We start from the raw sequence: 18,800 nt of genomic DNA on the forward strand, positions 1-18,800 counted from the left end.
AACATGGGTCAGCATTGGTCGTTCAGTGGTGGAAGTCTTGCCTGGCACGCGGGAGACCCAGGTTCGTTTCCCGCCCAATGCACCTTCTGATTTTGGTTGTTACTCTTCCAGCACTGGGTAACAGCCTTGCAGCAATCACACCCCACTAGGGATGCAGTAAAACCATATCAGCATTGGTGGTTCAGTGGTAGATTTCTCGCCTCCACCGTGAAAGACCCTGGTCATATTCCTGTCCATTCCAATTCCTATTTTGTGTTGCTACTCTTCCAGCTCTGGGTAACTGCCTTGCAGCAATCACAACCCACTAGGGCTGCTGTATATGCATATCAGCATTGCTGGTTCAGGGGTAGAAATCTCACCTGCCATGCGGGAGACCTTGAGTCGATTCCTGGCTAATAGTAATGCAGTTTTGTGTGGCTCCTTTTTCAGCTCTGGTTGACGGCCTTTTAGCACTCACACAACACAAAGGCAAGGAAGAACTTGGGTCAGCATTTGTGGTTCAGTGGTAGAAACCTTGCCTGCCACGCGCGAGACCCGGGTCCAATTCCCAGCCAATGCTTTTCCTGTTTTGTGTTGCTACTCTTCCAGCTCTTGGTAACAGCCTTGCAGCAATCACAACCCACTAGGGCTGCAGAACAAGCATATCAGCATTGGTGGTTCAGTGGTAGAATGCTCGCCTGCCACGTAGGAGACCTAGAGTCGATTCCCGGCTAAAACGTGCGGTTTTGAGTGACTCTGGTTGATGGCCTTTTAGCACTCACACAACATAAAGGCAAGGTTCAACATGGGTCAGCATTGGTCGTTCAGTGGTAGAAGTCTTGCCTGCCACGCGGGAGACCCAGGTTCGTTTCCCGCCCAATGCACCTTCTGATTTTGGTTGTTACTCTTCCAGCACTGGGTAACAGCCTTGCAGCAATCACACCCCACTAGGGCTGCAGTAAAACCATATCAGCATTGGTGGTTCAGTGGTAGAATTCTCGCCTGCCACGCGGGAGACCCGGGTCCGATTCCCGGCCAATGCAATTCCTGTTTTGTGTTGCTACTCTTCCAGCTCTGGGTAACAGCCTTGCATCAATCACACCCCACTAGGGCTGTAGTATAAGCATATTAGCATTGTTGGTTCAGTGGTAGATTACTTGCCTGCCATACAGAAGACCATGGTCGGATTCCCGTCCATTACAATTCCTGTTTTGTGTAGCTACTCTTCCAGCTCTGGGTAACAGCCTTGCAGTAATCACACCCCACTAGGACTGCAATATAGGCATATCAGCATTGGTGGTTCAGTGGTAGAATTCTCGCCTGCCACGCGGGAGACCCGGGTCCGATTCCCGGCCAATGCAAGTGCTGTTTTGTGTTGCTACTCTTCCAGCTTTGGGTAACAGCCTTGCATCAATCACACCCCACTAGGGCTGAAGAATAAGCATATCAGCAATGGTGGTTCAGTGGTAGATTTCTCGCCTCCACCGTGAAAGACCCTGGTCATATTCCTGTCCAGTCCAATTCCTATTTTGTGTTGCTACTCTTCCAGCTCTGGGTAACTGCCTTGCAGCAATCACAACCCACTAGGGCTGCTGTATCTGCATATCAGCATTGCTGGTTCAGGGGTAGAAATCTCACCTGCCACGCGGGAGACCTTGAGTCGATTTCTGGCTAATAGTAATGCAGTTTTGTGTGGCTCCTTTTTCAGCTCTGGTTGACGGCCTTTTAGCACTCACACAACACAAAGGCAAGGAAGAACTTGGGTCAGCATTGGTGGTTCAGTGGTAGAAACCTTGCCTGCCACGCGTGAGACCCGGGTCCAATTCCCAGCCAATGCTTTTCCTGTTTTGTGTTGCTACTCTTCCAGCTCTGGGTAACAGCCTTGCAGCAATCACACCCCACTAGGGCTGTAGCATAAGCATATCAGCATTGGTGGTTCAGTGGTAGAATACTCGCCTCCCTCGTGGGAGACCCGGGTCCGATTCCCGGTCAATGCAATTCATGTTTTGTGTTGCTACTCTTCCAGCTCTGGTTATCAGCCTTGCAGCAATCACACCCCACTAGGGCTGCAGTAAAAGCTTATCAGCATTGGTGGTTCAGTGGTAGATTTCTTGCCTGCCACACAGAAGACCCAGGTCCCATTCCCGGCCAATGCAAATGCTGTTTTGTGTTGCTACTCTTCCAGCTTTGGGTAACAGCCTTGCATCAATCACACCCCACTAGGGCTGAAGAATAAGCATATCAGCAATGGTGGTTCAGTGGTAGATTTCTCGCCTCCACCGTGAAAGACCCTGGTCATATTCCCGTCCATTCCAATTCCTATTTTGTGTTGCTACTCTTCCAGCTCTGGGTAACTGCCTTGCAGCAATCACAACCCACTAGGGCTGCTGTATATGCATATCAGCATTGCTGGTTCAGGGGTAGAAATCTCACCTGCCATGCGGGAGACCTTGAGTCGATTCCTGGCTAATAGTAATGCAGTTTTGTGTGGCTCCTTTTTCAGCTCTGGTTGACGGCCTTTTAGCACTCACACAACACAAAGGCAAGGAAGAACTTGGGTCAGCATTGGTGGTTCAGTGGTAGAAACCTTGCCTGCCACGCGCGAGACCCGGGTCCAATTCCCAGCCAATGCTTTTCCTGTTTTGTGTTGCTACTCTTCCAGCTCTGGGTAACAGCCTTGCAGCAATCACAACCCACTAGGGCTGCAGAACAGGCATATCAGCATTGGTGGTTCAGTGGTAGAATGCTCGCCTGCCACGTAGGAGACCTAGAGTCGATTCCCGGCTAAAATGTGCGGTTTTAAGTGGCTCTGGTTGATGGCCTTTTAGCACTCACACAACATAAAGGCAAGGTTCAACATGGGTCAGCATTGGTCGTTCAGTGGTAGAAGTCTTGCCTGCCACGCGGGAGACCCAGGTTCGTTTCCCGCCCAATGCACCTTCTGATTTTGGTTGTTACTCTTCCAGCACTGGGTAACAGCCTTGCAGCAATCACACCCCACTAGGGCTGCAGTAAAACCATATCAGCATTGGTGGTTCAGTGGTAGAATTCTCGCCTGCCACGCGGGAGACCCGGGTCCGATTCCCGGCCAATGCAATTCCTGTTTTGTGTAGCTACTCTTCCAGCTCTGGGTAACAGCCTTGCACTAATCACACCCCACTAGGACTGCAATATAGGCATATCAGCATTGGTGGTTCAGTGGTAGAATTCTCGCCTGCCACGCGGGAGACCCGGGTCCGATTCCCGGCCAATGCAAGTGCTGTTTTGTGTTGCTACTCTTCCAGCTCTGGGTAACAGCCTTGCAGCAATCACACCCCACTAGGGCTGTAGCATAAGCATATCAGCATTGGTGGTTCAGTAGTAGAATACTCGCCTCCCTCGCGGGAGACCCGGGTCCAATTCCCGGTCAATGCAATTCATGTTTTGTGTTGCTACTCTTCCAGCTCTGGTTATCAGCCTTGCAGCAATCACACCCCACTAGGGCTGCAGTAAAAGCTTATCAGCAGTGGTGGTACAGTTGTAGAATTCTCGCCTGCCACGCGGGAGACCCTGGTCCGATTCGTGGCCAATGCAATTCCTGTTTTGTATTACTACTCTTCCAGCTCTGGGTTACAGCCTTGCATCAATCACACCCCACTAGGGCTGCAGGAAAAGCATATCAGAATTGGTGGTTCAGTGGTAGAGTTCTCGCCTACCACGCGGCAGACCTAGAGTCGATGACCGGCTAAAACAAGTGCATTTTTTGTGGCTCCTTTTTCAGCTCTGGGTGGCAGCCTTTTAGCACACAACACAAAGACAACTATCAACATGGGACAGCATTGGTGGTTCAGTGGTAGAATTCTCGCCTGCCACGCAGGAGACCCTTGTCCGATTCCCGGCCAAGGAAATTCCAAGGAAATTTCCAAGGAAATTCCTCTTCAGCTCTGGGTACCAGCCTTGCAGCAATCACACCCCAATAGGGATCCAGCATAAGCATATCAGCATTGGTGGTTCAGTGGTAGAATTCTAGCCTGCCATGCGGGAGACCCAGGTCCAATTCCCGCCCAATGCAAGTGTGGTTTTGTGTTGCTACTCTTCCAGCTCTGGAAAAACAGCCTTGCATCAATCACACCCCACTAGGGCTGCAGAATAACCATATCAGCGTTGGTGGTTCAGTGGTAGTTTTCTCGCCTGCCACGCGGAAGACCCTGGTCCGATTCCCGTCCATTCCAATTTCTGTTTTGTGTTGCTACTCTTCCAGCTCTGGGTAACAGCTTTGCAGCAATCACACCCTACTAGGGCTGCAGTGTAAGCATATCAGCATTGGTGGTACACTTGTGAAATGCTCGCCTGTTACGTGGGAGACCTGGGTTCCATTCCCAGCTAATTCAATTCCTATATTGTTTTGCTAACCTTCCAGCTCTGGTTGATGGCCTTTTAGCACTCAGACAACACAATGGCAAGGAACGAGATTGGTCAGCATCGGTGGTTCAGTGGTAGAATTCTTGCCTGCCACGCAGGAGACCTGGGTCAGATTCCCGGCCAATGCAATCCCTGTTTTGTGTTGCTACTCTTTCAGCTCTGGGTAACAGCCTTGCAACAATCACACCCCATTAGCGCTGCAGTAGATGCATATCAGCATTGAGGGTTCAGTGGTAGAATTTTCGCCTGCCACGCTGGAGACCTTGAGTCGATTTCCGGGTAATACATGTGTGGTTTTGTGTGGCTCCTGTTTCAGCTCTGGTTGACGGCCTTTTAGCAGTCACACAACACAAAGGCAGGTAAGAACATGGGTCAGCATTGGTGGTTCAGTGGTGGAATTCTCGCCTGCCACGCGGGAGACCTGGGTTCGATTCCCGGCCAATGCAACTGCTGTTTTGTGTTGCTACTCTTCCAGCTATGGGTATCAGCCTTGCAGCAATAACACCCCACTAGGACAACAGTATAAGCATATCAGCATTGGTGGTTCAGTGGTAGTATTCTCACCTGCCACGCTGGAGACCCGGGTCTGATTCCTGGCCAATGCAATTTCTGTTTTTTGCTGCTACTCTTCCAGCTCTGGGTAACAGCCTTGCATCAATCACACCCCACTAGCGCTGCAGCATAAGCATATAAGCATTACGCCTGTTTCACACCGCAAGCGTCAGCGGCGCGTGAGCAGCGCGTATGTCGAGCAGTAGCAGCACGCAGGCGTTTGCCTTTCACACCAGCTGCGTCTGCAGCGCGCAGTTCTTCGGCAGCTGCTGCAGAGATCAACCTATCTCTGTCTATTCTATCTAGTTACCCATGTCTCTCTATATTCAAATACACCTTTTAAACATCTGTCCAGCGGCAGAATAACAGCTCATTAATTCATGCTCGTGCAGATGATGAGACGGACAAAAGTAACCAATTCATGCCATTCTTTTACTTATTTTCGTGTTGTCAGATTCACAGTGCAAACAGCTCCCGGTAGGAATAACTCGAGTGAACATAAAACAAAGCCGATTAAAACTTTCTTCCTCTGCTCAGCTGCACAGCACACAGCGAGCTCACATAATCCAGTATGCGTGTCGAACTACACTACTCACAATACACTTCGCTATGGACTACAAATCCCGTAAATATTCTATTTCCCCTCTCCTACAACACTAGTGTGCAACTTAAGCAAAACTGATACTAAAATTGTTTTACATTTGGTTTTGTAGTTCGGGCCTAAATAAATGTTGCCGTTTTTAATCGTTTTAAGTTCATTTGAATGACTATATGTATACCATTTGACGTTATCAACGTATTTATTGGGTAAAATTGCTACTTTTTATTGTCATTCATTGTGTTAAGGTCATTGTCAATGCACTGTCACTTTAATTGAGCGTGAGCAGCGCGTCAAAAATAGACCCAGCGCCGAAACTATCGCTGCACTGCTGCTTCGGCGACGCTCACGCCTCGCACTGACGCGCTGCTGCTGCGTGCGGTATGAAAGCTCTAATCTGTTAACATGGACGCCGAAAACACACGCGCTGCTCACGCGCTGCTGACGCTTGCGGTGTGAAACAGGCGTTAGTGGTTCAGTGGTAGATCTCTTGCCTGACACACGGAAGACCCTGGTCTGATTCCTGTCCATTGCATTTCCTGTTTTGTGTAGCTACTCTTCCAGCTCTGGGTAACAGCCTTGCAGCAATCACACCCCACAAGAACTGCAATCTTTTGCAGACGTCTGTGGCGTTTTTGGCAGAGGGACGGTTCTAAACCAATCTGAACCAGAGGCAATTTCGCAGCCAGCCATCGGTGGTTTCCCGTCTCAGGAATGTAAGGTGCCTGCAGCGGGAGGTTGTTCCGTTAGCGCTTCCGCTTTCGTCAGTGAAGTTCTTTTGCGAAACGTTTGTAGATCCCGTCGTGCTCTTCAAGCTATGTCGTTTGAGCACTGTGCTGATAGGCTGACGTAAGAAAACAGGACACGAAATATACAAGGCGAGAGTGCAAAGAGCGAGAGAGCTCTAGGCAAAGGCGGTCCGAACCGCAGCAAAGCAGGAGGTCGACATGTCCAAATAGACGAAATCAGAAACTAAGCAGAGAAAAACGGCATCTGTGGAGAAAGAAAACAGATGGAGGAAAAGAAAGAAAGAACAGGAGGATCCCCTCCCCTCCCCCAATAGAGGGTCTGTTATCCCCAGATCGAGTGCGTCCAGTGGAATCCATGTGTTGGCAGCCCCAACTGATGACAAAACACAAAGTAAGCATCTGGAGGAAGCTCAAACTCTTCATGCGTTGCCACAGTTACTAGCGAGTGGTTTGCAAGCACAGGCACGTCTGCTGCAAATACAGTGCCGTCAGGAGACAGGGGTTGCTGGCCCATTCCCCATGCTCGGTGGCTGGGCATCACCGCCCTGGAGTACGGCCGATAGAAAACGGCGGCTGCCATTTGCGCCGCCCGGCAACTCATACTTACCTGGCAGGGGAGATACCATGATCAAGAAGGTGGTTCACCCAGGGCGAGGCTTGGCCATTGCACTCCGGCCACGCTGACCCCTGCGAATTCCCCAAATGTGGGAATCTCGACTGCATAATTTCTAGAAGTGGGGGACTGCGTTCGCGCTCTCCCCTGAGCACAGTGGTTCAAGACAGAGTTCAGGCGGTAGCGTCGGACCCGGCTGGCGCGGCGCTTCCCTCTCTTCCTCGTCCTTTGCCAAGCCTCTTTTGCTCCAGTAGAGCCGCGCGCGCCTGTGGAAGGCCTGCCCACCCGTCGCTAGAAGAGTCTGTTCTGACGCCGAAAACTACTCGAAAGGTCCCCCCTCAAAGCGGTTTGACCAGGTGAAGGAACACGCAAAGAGAGCCCCCGGTGGCTTTTGTCCGCCAAGCGAGTGTGCCCTGTGGAATGTCAGAATTTTATTTTTACCGGCCTGCCGCTGTTACTGACGGAACGAATGCAGACCGTGTGAAAGGTCATCATTTTATCTGCCATTAAGTAAGCGAACGCTTCTGCTCGGATCAGAGGTAACTTTGTTTCAAGAACTGCAATCTTTTGCAGGCGTCTGTGGCGTTTTGGGCAGAGGGACGGTTCTAAACCAATCTGAACCAGAGGCAATTCCGCAGCCAGCCGTCGGTGGTTTCCCATCCCAGGAATGTAAGGTGCTTGCGGCGGGAGGTTGTTTCGTTAGCGCTTCCGCTTTCGTCAGTGAAGTTCTTTTGCGGAACGTTTGTAGATCCCGTCGTCTTCTTCAAGCTATGTCGTTTGAGCACTGTGCTGATAGGCTGACGTAAGAAAACAGGACACAAAATATACAAGGCAAGAGTGCAAAGCACGGAGCTCTAGGCAAAGGCGGTCCGAACCGCAGCAAAGCAGGAGGTCGACATGTCCAAATAGACCAAATCAGAAACTAAGCAGAGAAAAACGGCATCTGTAGAGAAAGAAAACAGATGGGAGAACAGGAGGATCCCCTCCCCTCATAGAGGGTCTGTTATCCCCAGATCGAGTGCGTCCAGTGGAATCCATGTGTTGGCAGCCCCAACTGATGACAAAACACGAAGCAAGCATCTGGAGGAAGCTCAAACCCTTCATGCGTTGCCACAGTTACTAGCGAGTGGTTTGCAAGCACAGGCACGTCTGCTGCAAGTACAGCGCCGTCAGGAGACAGGGGTTGCTGGCCCATTCCCCATGCTCGGTGGCTGGGCATCACCGTCCTGGAGTACGGCCGATAGAAAACGACGGCTGACGGCTGAATTTTTTGAAAAATAACAAAAATGAAATTTTTTTGAAAAATAACAAAAAATGAAATTTTTTTTGAAAAATAACAAAAAATCGAAATTTTTTGAAAAATAACAAAAATTGAAATTTTTTTGAAAAATAACAAAAAAATGCAAATTTTTAGAAAAATAACAAAAAATGCAATTTTTTTGAAAAATAACAAATAATGCCAATTTTTTGAAAACTAACAAATAATGCAAATTTTTGGAAAAATAACAAAAAATGAAAATTAAAAAAAATCAACAAAAATGAAATTTTTTTAAAAATAACAAAAAATGCAAATTTTTTGAAAAATAACAAAAAATGCAAATTTTTTGAAAAATAACAAAAAAATGCACATTTTTTGAAAAATAACAAACTGCAAATTTTTTGAAAAATAACAAAAAATGAAATTTTTTTGAAAAATAACAAATAATGCAAATTTTTTGAAAAATAACAAATAATGCAAATTTTTTGAAAAATAACAAATGCAATTTTTTTGAAAAATCACCAAAAATGAATTTTTTTTTAAAAATAACAAAAAATCGATTTTTTTAAAAATCACAAAAAATGAAATTTTTTTGAAAAATAACAAAAAAAGAAAATTTTTTGAAAAATAACAAAATGAATTTTTTTTTAAAAAATAACAAAAATTGAAAATTTTTTGAAAAATAACAAATAATGCAAATTTTTTGAAAAATAACAAATAATGCAAATTTTTTGAAAAATAACAAATAATGCAAATTTTTTGAAAAATAACAAATAATGCAAATTTTTTGAAAAATAACAAATAATGCAAATATTTTGAAAAATAACAAATAATGCACATTTTTTGAAAAATAACAAATAATGCAAATTTTTTGAAAAATCACCAAAAATGAATTTTTTTGAAAAATAACAAAAAATGAAAATTTTTTGAAAAATAACAAAAAATGAAATTTTTTTGAAAATTCATAAAAAATGAAAATTTTTTGAAAAATCACAAAAAATAAACAATTTTGGAAAAATCACAAAAAATCACAAAAAATGAAAATATTCTGAAAAATAACAAATAATGCAAATTTTTTGAAAAATAACAAAAAATGCAAATTTTTTGAAAAATCACCAAATATGCACATTTTTTTGAAAAATAACAAAAAATGAAAAATTTTTGAAAAATCATAAAAAATAAAATTCTTTTGAAAAATAAAAAAAAATCGATTTTTTTTTAAAAATCACAAAAAATGAAATTTTTTTGAAAAATCACAAAAAAAGAAATTATTTTGAAAAATAACAAAATGAATTTTTTTTAAAAAATAACAAAAATTGAAAATTTTTTGAAAAATCACAAAACATGAACATTTTTTGAAAAATCACAAAAAATAAACATTTTTGGAAAAATCGCAAAAAATCACAAAAAATGAAAATTTTCTGAAAAATAACTAAAAATGAAAATTTTTTTTAAAAATCACAAAAAAATAACAAAAAAATGAAAATTTTTTAAAAATTCACCAAAAATGAAAATTTTTTGACAAATCACAAAAAATGAAATTTTTTGGAAAAATCACAAAAATTTTTTTTTTTTTAAAAATCACCAAAAAATGAATATTTTTTGAACAATCGCAAAAAATCACAAAAAATGAATTTTTTTGGAAAAATCACAAAAAATGAAATTTTTTTGAAATCACAAAAAATGATTTTTTTTTGAAAAATCGCAAAACATCACAAAAAATGAGAATTTTTTGAATAATCACTAAAAATGAAATTTTTTTTGAAAAATCACTAAAAATGAATATTTTTTGAAAAATCACCAAAAATGAAAATTTTTTGAACAATTGCAAAAAATCACAAAAAATGAATTTTTTTTGAAAAATCACAAAAACTGAAAATTAAAAAAAAAACGCAAAAAATGACTTTTTTTTTTAAAAAATAACAAAAAATGAAAATTTTTAGAAAAATGACAAAATATCACAAAATATGAAAAATTTTTGAAAAATCACAAAAAATGACAATTTTTTTAAAAATCGCAAAAAATGAAATTTTTTTAAAAAATCGCAAAAAATGTAAAAATTTTTTTAAAATAACTAAAAATCTTGAAAAATCACAAGATCACAAAAAATTACAATTTTTTGAAAAATCACAAAAAATGAAAAATCGCAAAATATCACAAAAAATGAAATTTTTTTGAAAAATCACAAAAAATTAAATTTTTTTGAAAAATTGCAAAAAAATAACATTTTTTTGAAAAATCGCAAAAAAATGAAAATTTTTGGATAAATCGCAAAAAATTAAATTTTTTTGAAAAATCGCAAAAAAATGAAAATTTTTGAAAAATTTTAATTTTTTGCGATTTTTCAAAAAAATTTCATTTTTTGCGGTTTTTCAAAAAATAGATTTTTTGTGATTTTTCAAAAAAATGTCATTTTGTGTGATTTTTTGCGATTTTTCAAAAATTTTTGTTTTTGTGATTTTTCAAAAAATTTTCATTTTTTGTGATTTTTCAAAAAAAATTCATTTTTGTGATTTTTCAAAAAAATTTCATTTTGTGTGATTTTTTGCGATTTTTAAAAAATTTTTAAGTTTTTGTGATTTTTCAAAAAATTTTCATTTTTTGTGATTTTTCAAAAAAGTGTCATTTTGTGTGATTTTTTTGCGATTTTTCACAAATTTTTCATTTTTTGCGTTTTTTCAAATAAATTTTATTTTTAGTGATTTTTCAAAAAAAAATCATTTTTTTTATTTTTCAAAAAAAATGTCATTTTGTGTGATTTTTTGCGATTTTTCACAAATTTTTCATTTTTTGAGTTTTTTCAAATAAATTTTATTTTTAGTGATTTTTCAAAAAAAATTCATTTTTTTGATTTTTCAAAAAAATGTCATTTTGTGTGATTTTTTGCGATTTTTCAAAAATTTTTCATTTTTTGCGATTTTTCAAAAAATTTCATTTTTTGAGATTTTTCAAAAATTTCGATTTTGTGTTAATTTTCAAAAAATTGCGATTTTTTATTTTTCAAAAAATGTTCATTTTTTTGCGATTTTTCAAAAAATATTCATTTTTAATGATTTTTCAAAAAATTTTTTTTTTTTTGCGATTTTTCAAAATAAATTCATTTTTTGTGATTTTTAAAAAAATTTCATTTTTTGCGATTTTTCAAAAATTTTTCATTTTTTGTGATTTTTTAAAGAATTTAGATTTTTGTTATTTTTCAAAAAAATTTCATTTTTTGTGATTTTTCAAAACATTTTAATTTTTTGAGATTTTTCAAAAATTTCGATTTTGTGTTAATTTTCAAAAAATTGCGATTTATTTTTCAAAAAATGTTCATTTTTTTGCGATTTTTCAAAAAATGTTTATTTTTAATGATTTTTCAAAAAATTTTATTTTTTTTGTGATTTTTCAAAATAAATTTATTTTTTGTGATTTTTTAAAAAATTTCATTTTTTGCGATTTTTAAAAAAATTTTCATTTTTTGTGATTTTTTAAAGAATTTAGATTTTTTGTTATTTTTCAAAAAAATTTCTTTTGTGATTTTTCAAAACATTTTAATTTTTTGTGATTTTTCAAAAATTTCGATTTTTAGTTATTTTTCAAAAAAATTTCATTTTTTGTGATTTTTCAAAACATTTTAATTTTTTGTGATTTTTCAAAAAATTTTGTTTTTTTGTTATTTTTCCAAAAATATTCATTTTTTGAGATTTTTCAAAAATTTCGATTTTGTGTTAATTTTCAAAAAATTGCGATTTTTTATTTTTCAAAAAATGTTCATTTTTTGCGATTTTTCAAAAAAATGTTCATTTTTAATGATTTTCGAAAAAAAATTTTTTTTTTTTTGCAATTTTTCAAAATAAATTCATTTTTTGTGATTTTTAAAAAAAATTCATTTTTTGCGATTTTTCAAAAAAATTTCATTTTTTGTGATTTTTCAAAAATTTTTCATTTTTTGTGATTTTTCAAAAACTTCATTTTTGGTGATTTCTGCGATTTTTCAAAAAAATTTCATTTTTTGTGATTTTTCAAAAGGTTTTCATTTTTTGTGATTTTTCAAAAAAAATTCATTTTATGTGATTTTTCAAATAAATTTCATTTTTTGTGATTTTTCAAATAAATTTCATTTTTTGTGATTTTTGCGATTTTTCAAAAAACTCATTTTTTACGATTTTTCGAAAAAATTTCATTTTTTGTGATTTTTCAAAAGGTTTTTTTTGTGATTTTTCAAAAAAATTAATTTTATGTGATTTTTCAAATAAATTTCATTTTTGTGATTTTTCAAATAAATTTCATTTTTTGTGATTTTTCAAAAAAATTCATTTTTTTGTGATTTTTCAAAAAATGTTCATTTTTTGTGATTTTTCAAAAAATTTTCATTTTTGTGATTTTTCAAATAATTTTCATTTTTTGTGATTTTTCTAATAAATTTCATTTTTTGTGATTTCTGCGATTTTTAAAAAAATTTTCATTTTTTGTGATTTTTCAAAAATTTTTCATTTTTTGTGATTTTTCAAAAAAAATCATTTTATGTGATTTTTCAAATAAATTTCATTTTTTGTGATTTTTAAAAATAGTTTCATTTTTTGTGATTTTTCAAAAAAATTTGATTTTTTGCGATTTTTCATTTTTTTGTGATTTTTCAAGTTTCATTTTTTGTGATTTCTGCGATTTTTCAAAAAATTTTCATTTTTTGTGAGTTTTCAAATAATTTTCATTTTTTGTGATTTTTCGAATAAATTTCATTTTTTATGATTTCTGCGATTTTTCAAAAATTTTTCATTTTTTGTGATTTTTCAAATAAATTTAATTTTTTGTGATTTCTGCGATTTTTCAAAAAATTTTCATTTTTTGTGATTTTTCAAAAAAAATTCATTTTTTGTGATTTCTGCGATTTTTCAAAAAATTTTCATTTTTTGTGAGTTTTCAAATAATTTTCATTTTTTGTGATTTTTCGAATAAATTTCATTTTTTATGATTTCTGCGATTTTTCAAAAAATTTTCATTTTTTGTGATTTTTCAAATAAATTTAATTTTTTGTGATTTCTGCGATTTTTCAAAAAAATTTCATTTTTTGTGATTTTTCAAAAAAATTTCATTTTTTGTGATTTCTGCGATTTTTCAAAAGATTTTCATTTTTTGTGATTTTTCAAATAATTTTCATTTTTTGTGATTTTTCGAATAAATTTCATTTTTTGATTTCTGCGATTTTTCAAAAAAATTTCATTTTTTGTGATTTTCAAATAAATTTCATATTTGTGATTTCTGCGATTTTTCAAAAAAATTTCTTTTTTTGTGATTTTTTAAATAAATTTCATTTTTTGTGATTTCTGCGATTTTTCAAAAAATTTTCATTTTTTGTGATTTTTCAAAAAATGTTCATTTTTGGTGATTTTTCAAAAAATTTTCATTTTTTGTTATTTTTCAAAATAATTTCATTTTTTGCGATTTTTCAAAAAATTTTCATTTTTTGCGATTTTTCAAAAAAATTTCATTTTTTGTGATTTTTCAAAAATTTTTAATTTTTTGTGATTTTTCAAAAAGTGTTCATTTTTTGCGATTTTTCAAAAAAATTTCATTTTTTGCGATTTTTCAAAAATTTTTCATTTTTTTATATTTCAAAAAATGTTCATTTTTTTGTGATTTTTCCAAAAATTTCATTTTTTGTGACTTTTTGCGATTTTTCAAAATATTTTCGTTTTTTGTTATTTTTCCAAAAATTTCGATTTTTTGTTATTTTTCAAAATATTTAGATTTTTTGTTATTTTTCAAAAAATTTTCATTTTTTGTTATTTTTCAAAATATTTTCATTTTTTGCGATTTTTCAAAAAATTGTCATTTTTGTGATTTTTTTAGATTTTTTCATTTTTTGTGACTTTTTGCGATTTTTCAAAATATTTTCGTTTTTTGCGATTTTTCAAAAAAAATTCATTTTTTGTGATTTTTTGTGATTTTTCAAAAAATTTTCATTTTTTGTTATTTTTTCAAAAATGTTTCATTTTTTGTGATTTTTCATAAAATTTTCATTTTTGGTGATTTTTCAAAAAATTTTCATTTTTTGTTATTTTTCAAAAAATTTCCATTTTTTGTTATTTTAAAAAAAAAATCGATTTTTTTTTTATTTTTCTAAAATTTTTAATTTTTTGTTCTTTTTCAAAAAATTCAGCCGTCAGCCGCCGTTTTCTATCGGCCGTACTCCAGGACGGTGATGCCCAGCCACCGAGCATGGGGAATGGGCCAGCAACCCCTGTCTCCTGACGGCGCTGTACTTGCAGCAGACGTGCCTGTGCTTGCAAACCACTCGCTAGTAACTGTGGCAACGCATGAAGAGTTTGAGCTTCCTCTGGGTGCTTGCTTTGTGTTTTGTCATCAGTTGGGGCTGCCAACACATGGATTCCACTGGACGCACTCGATCTGGGCATAACAGACCCTCTATGGGGGGAGGGGATGGGATCCTCCTGTTCTTTCTTTCTTTTCCTCCATCTGTTTTCTTTCTCTACAGATGCCGTTTTTCTCTGCTTAGTTTCTGATTTGGTCTATTTGGACATGTCGACCTCCTGCTTTACTGCGGTTCGGACCGCCTTTGCCTAGAGCTCCGTGCTTTGCACTCTTGCCTTGTATATTTTGTGTCCTGTTTTCTTACGTCAGCCTATCAGCACAGTGCTCAAACGACATAGCTTGAAGAACACAACGGGATCTACAAACGTTCCGCAAAAGAACTTCACTAACGAAAGCGGAAGCGCTAACGAAACAACCTTCCGCTGCAAGCACCTTACATTCCTGAGACGGCAAACCACCGACGGCTGGCTGCGAAATTGCCTCTGGTTCAGATTGGTTTAGAACCGTCCCTCTGCCCAAAACGCCACAGACGTTTGCAAAAGATTGCAGTTCTTGAAACAAAGTTACCTCTGATCCGAGCAGAAGCGTTCGCTTACTTAATGGCAGATAAAATGATGACCTTTCACACGGTCTGCATTCGTTCCGTCAGTAACAGCGGCAGGCCAGCAAATAAAATTCTGACATTCCGCAGGGCACACTCGTTTGGCGGACAAAAGCCACCGGGGGCTCTCTTTGCGTGTTCCTTCACCTGGTCAAACCGCTTTGAGGGGGGACCTTTCGAGTAGTTTTCGCCGTCAGAACAGACTCCTCTAGCGATGGGTGGGCAGGCCTTCCACAGACGCGCGCAGCTCTACTGGCGCAAAAGTGGCTTAGCAAAGGACGAGGAAGAGAGGGAAGCACCACTCCAGCCGGGCCCGACGCTACCGCCTGAACTCTGTCTTGAACCACTGTGCTTAGGGGAGAGCGCGAACGCAGTCCCCCACTACCAGAAATTATGCAGTCGAGGTTCCCACATTTGGGGGTAGGGTGAAGCTGCAGGCCCGGAGACCCAACCGCACGCTCAGACCTGCACGCTCAGACCAGCACTTCCATACCTATCATTTTCTCAGACAGTGCCACCTGCTGTTGGGTTGGGTGAAGCGGCAGGTATCGAGACCCACGCTCAGAGCAGCACTTTCTAGGAAGTAGCAACATCGGACACGTGAGTAAGGTTATTCATTTTATTAAAGCGATTCTTGAAATTAGCAGGTTTTATGGCATAAATCAATGTGACATCTTATTACACTAACAAACAATATTTTTAGTGTTTGATTTGAATTAGTCAAAAGATAGCATTATTTTATGATATTTACAGCGTGCTCTTATTTTCTGTTATTGTACCATTTTGGGACACTTTTCTAGCAATGATTTCTGGCAAAATAAAAAACTTTAATGTTACATTTAATATTTGCTTTACATACACAATACATTTTATTTTAACATTTTTACTTTAAAGTGCTATGTAGGTCTACTGAACGTATTACTGTATTATCTATCTGAAAGTGGTACAGACAATAACAGTAACACAATAACAGTTTAACAATTGTAAATAAGATCTCTGGAAATCAAAATATCAATTAATCTGCATAACATTTACAATATGAGCTCTCTTAGGTTAAAACAAATATAATTTGCTTGTGACTTGTGTATGTTTTTCCTAGATGGATATTACAATTCAAATAGGGGGGTCTCTGCCAGTACCTGTACAGTGCACCGAATGCTGCACATATTTTCATTGTCCATTTTGTGATGCCTCGGTTTTCCAACCAACACGATTAAAAAAAAATGCTATCACATCTGCAGGCACATTTTAATAGATCAGTCCAGCATGAAGGTAATATTTGAAAATGTACATCTTATTATAGTGAAAAATTGTAAGAAAACTTAAAGTGCAATCTTATACTGCTTTTTTTTCAGAATTTACAATACACAGATGTGGACGCCTCTGCAGAAGTCAGCCACATTATCACTGCCTCTTCTGCAAATCAACCATTTTAAGAAAACCTGATTTTGTTAAACATTTAGGACTCTGCAAACAAAAACAACAACCACCAACCCCTCATACTAAAGCCACCACAACTTTTGCCACATCTCTGCCCGCCACACATGTGCCTCTCTCCACTGCCACGGCTCTGCCCGCCACACATGTGCCTCTCTCCACTGCCACGGCTCTGCCCGCCACACATGTGCCTCTCTCCACTGCCACGGCTCTGCCCGCCACACATGTGCCTCTCTCCACTGCCACGGCTCTGCCCGCCACACATGTGCCTCTCTCCACTGCCACGGCTCTTGACATGGCTCTGCCCACCACTTCTGGCATTTCTAGGCCCTTAAAAAAAAATTGTCGGAAAAAACCAAAGCAACTAAAGAAATGTCCCAAATGTGATTTGATATGCCACTATAAAAATTTAAAAAGACATATAGAACATAAACACACCCCAAAAATGATGGACATCACTTCCTCATCTCATCTTGACATCAGTGCATAGACCCTCAGAATGGAGTCTATATGGTCCACAAAAGTTTTCATGGAGCTTCTACTTCACTCCATGTGCAAATATAAATATGGCGGGAACCACATCGTATTTTATGTGAATTAAATGAGTTAATTTTTTGCGATTTTTCAAAAAATTTCATTTTTTGCGGTTTTTCAAAAAATAGATTTTTTGTGATTTTTCAAAAAAATGTCATTTTGTGTGATTTTTTGCGATTTTTCAAAAATTTTTGTTTTTGTGATTTTTCAAAAAATTTTCATTTTTTGTGATTTTTCAAAAAAAATTCATTTTTGTGATTTTTCAAAAAAATTTCATTTTGTGTGATTTTTTGCGATTTTTAAAAAATTTTTAAGTTTTTGTGATTTTTCAAAAAATTTTCATTTTTTGTGATTTTTCAAAAAAGTGTCATTTTGTGTGATTTTTTTGCGATTTTTCACAAATTTTTCATTTTTTGCGTTTTTTCAAATAAATTTTATTTTTAGTGATTTTTCAAAAAAAAATCATTTTTTTTATTTTTCAAAAAAAATGTCATTTTGTGTGATTTTTTGCGATTTTTCACAAATTTTTCATTTTTTGAGTTTTTTCAAATAAATTTTATTTTTAGTGATTTTTCAAAAAAAATTCATTTTTTTGATTTTTCAAAAAAATGTCATTTTGTGTGATTTTTTGCGATTTTTCAAAAATTTTTCATTTTTTGCGATTTTTCAAAAAATTTCATTTTTTGAGATTTTTCAAAAATTTCGATTTTGTGTTAATTTTCAAAAAATTGCGATTTTTTATTTTTCAAAAAATGTTCATTTTTTTGCGATTTTTCAAAAAATATTCATTTTTAATGATTTTTCAAAAAATTTTTTTTTTTTTGCGATTTTTCAAAATAAATTCATTTTTTGTGATTTTTAAAAAAATTTCATTTTTTGCGATTTTTCAAAAATTTTTCATTTTTTGTGATTTTTTAAAGAATTTAGATTTTTGTTATTTTTCAAAAAAATTTCATTTTTTGTGATTTTTCAAAACATTTTAATTTTTTGAGATTTTTCAAAAATTTCGATTTTGTGTTAATTTTCAAAAAATTGCGATTTATTTTTCAAAAAATGTTCATTTTTTTGCGATTTTTCAAAAAATGTTTATTTTTAATGATTTTTCAAAAAATTTTATTTTTTTTGTGATTTTTCAAAATAAATTTATTTTTTGTGATTTTTTAAAAAATTTCATTTTTTGCGATTTTTAAAAAAATTTTCATTTTTTGTGATTTTTTAAAGAATTTAGATTTTTTGTTATTTTTCAAAAAAATTTCTTTTGTGATTTTTCAAAACATTTTAATTTTTTGTGATTTTTCAAAAATTTCGATTTTTAGTTATTTTTCAAAAAAATTTCATTTTTTGTGATTTTTCAAAACATTTTAATTTTTTGTGATTTTTCAAAAAATTTTGTTTTTTTGTTATTTTTCCAAAAATATTCATTTTTTGAGATTTTTCAAAAATTTCGATTTTGTGTTAATTTTCAAAAAATTGCGATTTTTTATTTTTCAAAAAATGTTCATTTTTTGCGATTTTTCAAAAAAATGTTCATTTTTAATGATTTTCGAAAAAAAATTTTTTTTTTTTTGCAATTTTTCAAAATAAATTCATTTTTTGTGATTTTTAAAAAAAATTCATTTTTTGCGATTTTTCAAAAAAATTTCATTTTTTGTGATTTTTCAAAAATTTTTCATTTTTTGTGATTTTTCAAAAACTTCATTTTTGGTGATTTCTGCGATTTTTCAAAAAAATTTCATTTTTTGTGATTTTTCAAAAGGTTTTCA

The 18,800-nt window shown here is 35.4% G+C and overlaps 7 non-coding genes across 7 annotated transcripts; all 7 read left to right on the forward strand.

Moving 5' to 3' along the window:
* The first annotated feature begins 951 nt into the window (after nucleotides 1-951).
* trnag-gcc (transfer RNA glycine (anticodon GCC)) lies at nucleotides 952-1,022 on the forward strand. The gene has a single exon. It is a non-coding gene; the product is annotated as a tRNA-Gly (tRNA).
* A 247-nt stretch (nucleotides 1,023-1,269) lies between these two features.
* Nucleotides 1,270-1,340, forward strand: trnag-gcc (transfer RNA glycine (anticodon GCC)). Its single transcript has one exon. It is a non-coding gene; the product is annotated as a tRNA-Gly (tRNA).
* A 565-nt stretch (nucleotides 1,341-1,905) lies between these two features.
* On the forward strand, nucleotides 1,906-1,976 carry trnag-ccc (transfer RNA glycine (anticodon CCC)). The gene has a single exon. It is a non-coding gene; the product is annotated as a tRNA-Gly (tRNA).
* A 1,028-nt stretch (nucleotides 1,977-3,004) lies between these two features.
* On the forward strand, nucleotides 3,005-3,075 carry trnag-gcc (transfer RNA glycine (anticodon GCC)). The gene has a single exon. It is a non-coding gene; the product is annotated as a tRNA-Gly (tRNA).
* An 88-nt stretch (nucleotides 3,076-3,163) lies between these two features.
* On the forward strand, nucleotides 3,164-3,234 carry trnag-gcc (transfer RNA glycine (anticodon GCC)). Its single transcript has one exon. It is a non-coding gene; the product is annotated as a tRNA-Gly (tRNA).
* A 1,521-nt stretch (nucleotides 3,235-4,755) lies between these two features.
* Nucleotides 4,756-4,826, forward strand: trnag-gcc (transfer RNA glycine (anticodon GCC)). The gene has a single exon. It is a non-coding gene; the product is annotated as a tRNA-Gly (tRNA).
* A 2,052-nt stretch (nucleotides 4,827-6,878) lies between these two features.
* LOC137494403 (U1 spliceosomal RNA) lies at nucleotides 6,879-7,042 on the forward strand. Its single transcript, XR_011014362.1, has one exon. It is a non-coding gene; the product is annotated as a U1 spliceosomal RNA (small nuclear RNA).
* Nucleotides 7,043-18,800: the final 11,758 nt, after the last annotated feature.

This window comes from Danio rerio, chromosome 4 (assembly GCF_049306965.1).
Source record: "Danio rerio strain Tuebingen ecotype United States chromosome 4, GRCz12tu, whole genome shotgun sequence".
NCBI lineage: Eukaryota > Metazoa > Chordata > Actinopteri > Cypriniformes > Danionidae > Danio > Danio rerio.